The sequence below is a fragment of the Salvelinus sp. IW2-2015 genome, linkage group LG4q.1:29 (genome assembly GCF_002910315.2).
Source record: "Salvelinus sp. IW2-2015 linkage group LG4q.1:29, ASM291031v2, whole genome shotgun sequence".
Classification (NCBI taxonomy): Eukaryota; Metazoa; Chordata; class Actinopteri; order Salmoniformes; family Salmonidae; genus Salvelinus; species Salvelinus sp. IW2-2015.
The window spans coordinates 36,660,178-36,667,354 of NC_036842.1; the positions used below are offsets into that span (position 1 = coordinate 36,660,178).

At 42.4% G+C, this 7,177-nt stretch overlaps 1 pseudogene; it reads right to left on the reverse strand.

Annotated features, from left to right (window-relative positions):
* Positions 1–2,263: 2,263 nt before the first annotated feature.
* LOC111960917 (CD209 antigen-like protein E) lies at positions 2,264–4,517 on the reverse strand (annotated as a pseudogene).
* Between the last annotated feature and the right edge of the window lie 2,660 nt (positions 4,518–7,177).

Here is a 7,177-nt window from a genome sequence, read left to right on the forward strand (position 1 = left end):
ATCCCGTCCCAATAGGTCCACAGACGATACAATCGCCATCACACTGCACACTGCCCTATCCTACTGACATTAGCAATACCCTATGTAACGAATGCTGTTCATGTGACTACAGCTCAGCATTCAAACACCATATAGTACCCTCCAAGCTTATCATTAGCTTGAGGCCCTGGGTCTCACTCCGCCGTTGCAATTGGTCCTAGACTTTGACTGACGGCGCCACCCCAGGTGGTGAAGGTAGGAAACAACATCTCCACTTTGCTGATCCTCAACCTGGGGCCCCACAAGGGTGCGTGCTCAGCCCCCTCCTGTACTCCCAGTTCACCATGACTGCGTGCCATGCACGCCTCCAACTCAATCATCAAGTTTGCAGACAACACAACGTAGTGGACTTGATTACCAACAATGACGAGACGCCTACTGGGAGGAGGTGAGGGCACGACGGAGTGTGGTGTCAGGAAAACACACCTCTTGAAATAGTTAAAAAAAAAAAGGAGATGATCGTGGACTTCAGGAAACAAGCAGAGGGCATCACCCATCAACGGGACAGCAGTGGAGAAGGTAGAAGTTTTATGTTCCCGGCGTACACATCACTGACAAACTGAAAACGTCCACCCACACAGACAGTGTGGTGAGAAGGTGTAACAGCGCCTCTTCAACCTCAGGAGGCTGAACGAATTTGCATTGTTACCTAGAACCCTCACAACTTGTAAAGATCCACAATGAGCAGATCTGTCGGGCTGTATCCACGCCTGGTACGGCAACTGCACCAATACTCAACCGAGCTCCCAGAGGGGGTATTGTGTCGCTGCACAATGGCATCAGGGGCAACTACCTGCCCGCCAGGACACCTACAGCACCCGATGTGAAGGAAGGCCTTAAAGATCATCAAGGACGACAACCACCCGAGCCACTGCCTGTTCACACCACTACATCCAGAAGGCGAGGTCAGTACAGTGGCATCAAAGCGTGGGATCGAGAGACTGAAAAACAGCTTCTATCTCAAGGCCATCAAGACTGTTACACAGCCATCACTACACAGAGAGGCTGCTGCCCACACACAGACTCGAAATCATTTGGCCACTTTAATAATGGATCACTAGTCACTTTAATAATGCCACTTTATAATGTTCACTATATTACATACTCATTCATGTATATACTGTATTTTATACCATCTATTGGATCTTGCCTAAGCCGCTCAGTCACGCTCATGCATATATTTATATGTACTATATCTTATTCCATCCCTTTAGATTTGTGTGTATTAGGTAGTTGTTGTGGAATTGTTAGATTACTTGTTAGATATTACTGCACTGTCGGACTAGACGCACAGCATTTCGCTACCACTCGCACATCTCCTAACCATCATGTATGTGACCAATACAATTACGATTTTTGCCTGCCCATACCATACCCCACGCGGGCACTCTGTTCCCACACGTTGACATCAGCAAACCACGCTCGCCTACACGACACCATACATGTGGACTGCGGTTGTAAGGCCGGTTGAATGTACTGCAAATTCTCTAAAACGACATGGGAGGCTGCTTATATATAGAGAAATAATAACTGAATTAGCGCAACAGTCACGACATTCCGGCCAGTTCGACATAAAATTTGACGCCTCAAATTACTTATCATGGGTGCCTGGAGTTGTGGTATAATAGAACTGCAATAGACGCAAGAGCCTAGTGTATTGCAACAGAGCGTATGCACCTGTGTAATGATCATGCCGTTTAAAGCAGCTTCTTGATATGCCACACCTGTCAGGTGGATGGATTATCTTGGCAAAGGAGAAATGTTCACTAACAGGGATGTAAACAAATTTGTGCACAAAATTGAGCGAAATAAGCTTTTTGTGCATATGGACAATTTCTGGAATTTTTTTATTTTTTAGCTCATGAAAATGGAGCAGACCACACTTGCATGTTGCGTTATATTTTTGTAAAGTTTATTGAATAGCAGAAAGTACACCTAATTTATGTACAGAATATGGAAAACAAATAACAATATATTTTAACAATATAATATTACAGTAATTTCAAATGAATGGATAACGTAAACTGTAAATGAGAGAAACTGATATCCACATCATTGTGTGAATTGTAACTGCGTGTGTGTTGTGTGCGTGCGTGAGTTTGTTTGTGGTGTGCCTTGCTCTCCCTAGTCTAATGCAGCGTACTATTTTACCAAAAAACATGAATCTTCAACACATCACCCATAGTTCTTTTTCAACAGAAGTGCAGAGAGAGGACCTATTATCCTATTTCTCACAGATCCCTTTATTTTAGTGTAAACTTCTCATCATTCAGCAACCCTGAACGATTCCAATCTTCCCCACAGTCCTGTCTGTTCCATTGTTGCCGTTGGCTGCCCTTTCCCCCAATTCGCTGTGGTCAGTGGGTGTACCATCCATCCATTTCCAGGTCCCTTCAGTAACTGAGTCAGTAGACCAATCCAGACATTATTTTTTTGTTGGTAATAATCCATTGATAAATACCGTTCCTCTTTTGCTGTTTATGATCACTAGATCTGCTCCAAAACTCTTGCATTTTTCACTGCTCTGAGTCCAGGTTTATTGCTCATTGGTGTATGTGTAAACAGCTGAATTCCAAATCCTATCCAGCCTTCTGACAGCGTCTCCCTTTGATCTTCTTGTTTCAGTTTTTCTTCTCCTTCTGTAGCTGGTCTCTCTCCTTCTGTAGCTGGTCTCTCTCCTTTTAGCTGCTCTCGCTTTCGTCAAGTTGTTGAAACTGGTCGATTGGTTTCTCTGGTAGACAGACAGGCTTATGATCCCAGCCAGTAGGAGAACACACAGCAGCCCCAGACACACTGCAGCAGCTCTGGAGGGTCTCTTCCACCACTGGAAATATATTGTTCCTTCTCTTGGGACTGGCCCTGAAGGAACTTGCATTGGCATATGTATTTTCATCATTGTTCCATCTGACCACTTCTGCTCAAATACAGTTAACTTCAACTGTTACTTCAGCTCTTATGATAAGTCTGGTTCTGAGTCAAGAGCCATCCTCAGTAATAGTGGACAGCAACAGGAAATGTACAGTTCCTCAGTGCTGAAAACAGATAATTTTCTTAGAGATGCTGTTGGGTAACTTATAACCACTCAATTCAAAGACTGAGTCCATGAAGTCGGCATGCTTGTTTTAATGTATATTTAAACAAAGTTGTTTATTTACTTTTTATCTCCTCTTCAGTCATGATATGGTTTAAACAGTTCTACTAAACTCTTCAGTCATGATAGGGTTTTAAACATTCTACAACTCTTCAGTCATGATAGGTTTAAACATTTCTACTAAACTCAGAGGGCCATGTTAGTCTATGATTGTTTGACAGCAGGACTTTTGTTTCTTAATATGATGTACCACTGTGTCCTTTAGGGAGCTATGGGCTTTAATGAGAGACAGATCACCATTATTTATCTCCAGATTCCATATTGGAATTTATGCATGGATCCACTCGCTAGACCGTATGTTTTTATTACAATATGGATACCATTATCGGTCATCATTAAATAGCAGCATTGATTATATATTGCTGTACCGTGACGGACACCTTCTCCGGCTAGCCCGACAGCCCCCGCCAGGTAGAGCGCGGAGGTACCAGTGTGCTCTTATGAGCAGATGAGTTATAGGTTTTGCTATACGAGAATTGTGATGGAATATATTGGGTGGACGGGTGTCAGGTGGGTATCCAAAACCTTAGAAAGCCCAAAGCATGTTGTTGAACCAATTTCTTAGAGGTAAGCCTTTGAAGGCACAGGACCTTTTTAATACACTGAAGCCTACAGGCACTAATGCTCAATTGATTATATCTTGTCTGATAGATTTATCCTCAGATTAGGTCAGTTTGCCATTCGTTCTCGTGTGGTTGAATTTGTTTCAGTTCTTCCTCCTCGTACCTGGGGAATTTGCAGCCATTTATTTTAAGGGTTGGTTTCCCAGACATTGATTAAGACTAAAAATCACTTTGGAATTAAAATTGTATTTTGGTCCAGTACTAGTCCTAATCTGTGTCTGGGCACCCTCTTTAAGGACTGGTTTCCAGTTCTAGATTAAGCCTAGTCCTGGACTCTCTCTCCAAAGTTGGAACACAAAATTTGGTTCCAGCAAAGTATGTAAGAATGATGCAACAGATCTTTTATTTTTGTCGCTCGAAAAACTCAAGTAATATTGCATCAATATAATGTGTTATCAACTGACATCCCATGTTCATTAAGTAGTTTCACACAGTGCCGGTCAGGAAACCTGCTAGATAAGGTTAACACCTGAACTTTTCCACAATCATCTTGACTGCAGGATACATTTCAGCAGCAATGTCAGTTATGGGTCTGATAAATGTAATCTGCTATTTTCATAGTGTTTTATAACGTCTGCCTGAATAAACCATGGGAAGAGGATGAACAACAATATGTTTACATTATTTCTATGTGATGTATTAATAACTCTGAACCTCATGTTAACTCTATTCTCACCTTCACCTTTCACTGATTGGTCATCCATGCACCCACAAATAAACCTAAATGAATATCTAAAATGTATTTTAATGGCACATTTGCGCTATGCATCAAATACCTCCAAGCTCGACTTCAAAACCACTATTCCTGCAAAGGGTCTGGAACTTACTATAATACACTATATATACAAAAGTATGTGGACACCCCTTCAAATTAGGGATCGACTATTTCAGCCACACCCATTGCTGAGAGGTGTATAAAATTGAGCACACAGCCATGCAATCTCCATTGACAAACATTGGCAATAGAATGACCTTACTGAAGAGCCTCAGTGACTTTCAACGTGGCACCGTCATAGGATGCCACCTCTCCAACAAGTCAGTTCATACAATTTCTGTCCTGCTAGAGCTGCCCCAGTCAACTGTAAGTGCTGTTATAGTAAAGTGGAAACGTCTAGGCGCAACAACGGCTCAGTTGCGAAGTGGTAGTCCACACAAGCTCACAGAACGGGACCGCCGTGTTCTGAAGCGCGTAAAATCATCTGTTCTTGTTGCAACACTAACTACGGAGTTCCAAACTGTCTCTGGAAACAGCGTCCGCACAAGAACTGTTTTGTTGGACTTTGTGAAATGGGTTTCCATGGCCGAGCAGCCGCACACAAGCATAAGATCACCATGCGCAATGCCACGTGTTGTTGGAGTGGTGTACACTCACCTTGCATTGGTTCGGGCTAGGCCCTTCAGTTACAGTGAAGGGAAATCTGAACGCTACAGCATACAATGACATTCTAGATGATTCTGTGCTTCCAAGTTTGTGGCAAAAGTTTGGGGAACGGCCTTTCCTGTTACAGCATGACAATGCCTCTGTGCACAAAGTGTGGTCCATACAGAAATGGTTTGTCGAGACGGTGTGGAAGAACTTGACTGGCCTGCCAGAGCCCTGACCTCCACCCATTGACCACCTTTGGGATGAATTGGAACTCTGACTGCGAGCCAGGCCTAATCACCCAACATCAGTGCCTGACCTCACTAATGCTCTTGTGGCTGAAGAAGCAAGTCCCATCAGCAGTTCCACATAGTGGAAAGCCTTTGCAGACAACACAACAGTAGTGGACTTGATTACCAACAATGAGAGACAGCATACTGGGAGGAGTGAGGGCACTCGAGTGTGGTCAGGAAAACAGACAGCAAATGGGACGAGAACTCATTGTGCCAGCATATCGTAGCTAGAGGACGGAGGCATTTCTACTGAGGGTGTGGTGTCAGTGGCATAGATGCATGGAGTGTCGTTGGAGCGATATGAGAGCATATTAATAGTTCGAAGGTCAGCTCTAGTGAGAGTCATTTCGTGAGTGAGTTAAGTACAAGCATGATGGTGCAATGGCTGACGGTGTATATGGTGAGTGAAATCAAGGCTGATAGGTCAGATAAAAAGGAAGTCAATTCCCCTTCCCATTCTGTTGCTGTTGTGCAGTTTAGCATGTAAATCTTGGTGTGCAAAAAAATAAACATGTGCAGCAAAGCCACTACTCAACACAACACTAAACCAATACATTAATTGAACTGAATGGTGACAAACGGTGCCCACAAAACTGTTAGGGCCTACGTAAAAGCTGTCCCAACACCTTACCACTGCTACACCTGGCTATCAGTGGAGCTTGTCTGGATGCGAAACAGTTCATTGAGCCTAATTTACTGCCTTTAAAAAAGCATAGCTGATATGCTATGTTAACCAAAAGTGGTTTCTACTGACAATTGAGATGTAAAAACTATCATAAGGGGAGACGAGTGGATAAAAGGCAATCTGTCATTTTAATTAAGACATTAATGGCAAGCTAGGACAGACGTAGTCAAAGTAACTATTTTCAGCACTTTTGAATGTAGAGCAAACAGAATTCAGAACATGGCTATTCTTCCTGTTACAAATATTTGATGACGACATTTCTCTAAAACAGGCTATAGGCTACATGTGACACACACAAGTCAGAAAGTTAGGTCAAATAGAGGAGTAAGGGACAAATAATTAGAGTGAGGCAATACTAACAGCTTATCAAATATCACTACTTTGCATATTACTTTCTCAGCATTCTTTAGCATCCTCATTTTAGCATCGAGGCATGTTCACAGACATGCGGTAATCAGAGACAACAATACAGCAAAACAAAGAGTGAGACAGAAATGATAACCAAAAAAACAACACAAAAAATATATATTTTGATAGTTGTTACAGGTTACAACTAGCACAGATAATCGCTACACAAGACTCGAGAGCCGAGAAATGCTGTGAATATATATCAGGTCTCTTACATCACCGATCTATAAATATACATCACTCTGGGACGCAGGGAAATGTAGTCATTTAATTTAAGAAAAAGAAGGGAGCCACATTACACAACATTGCTCATCACTAACGAGTGCTCGATTGTAACTTCCAACTTTATGCAATTCAAAACCTATTTAATCTTAAACAGCATGAGACGGGGTGCAGAAATTTCCATCAGCTAAAATTAATAATCTCGTTAACAAAGTGACGAAGGCAATTACATCCTTATTCATTTTGGTCAGTGTAATGTGCGGTTAAGGAAACCCCAGAATAATGCAAATAAAGGGTCTGGTGTGCATTATGTCATCTTAATTCTTGATGGGCGCTTCTAATATAGCTCTATGGTATCACCCAGGGGGCTTGAATTTTTTTAGCTCTGCTGTA